Source organism: Triticum dicoccoides, chromosome 5B (genome assembly GCF_002162155.2).
Source record: "Triticum dicoccoides isolate Atlit2015 ecotype Zavitan chromosome 5B, WEW_v2.0, whole genome shotgun sequence".
In the NCBI taxonomy this organism is placed as follows: domain Eukaryota; kingdom Viridiplantae; phylum Streptophyta; class Magnoliopsida; order Poales; family Poaceae; genus Triticum; species Triticum dicoccoides.
The window spans coordinates 434,275,889-434,276,334 of record NC_041389.1 but is presented as its reverse complement, the minus strand read 5'-3'; positions in this window follow the sequence as shown (position 1 = coordinate 434,276,334).

Genomic DNA, 446 nt, shown 5'->3' with positions numbered 1-446 from the left:
CAGGGGAGGGGGTCTTTTTTTGGTTTACATCTGGCAGAAGTACGTGCTTGCTCGTGAAGCAGAGTTACGCTTCCTCATGAAAAACACAGTTGTGCTTGACGGTGAAGCACAAACTATAATGTGCTTCTGTGATTTTTTATGGATTTCCTTTTTCTTTTTCTTTTTTCTCATCGGTTTTTTGTCGTTTGTTTTTGTTTTATTTTTTTACCGTGTGAAACACAACTATGTTGTGTGATAAACTGTGTTACCACAAAGTGAAGCACAAATGTACTTCCGCGTGAAGCACAAGTTACTACTAGTTGGAAGCACATATTCGCCTGGAAAAAAAGTTCGTCGAAACCTATCAACATGGGATCTAGTTTGAAAAATCTCAACGCGAGAAACGCAATGGTGAAAATGGTTCGTGATTTGGATGACGGTTCAAGAGATAAAACGTATTGAAAACC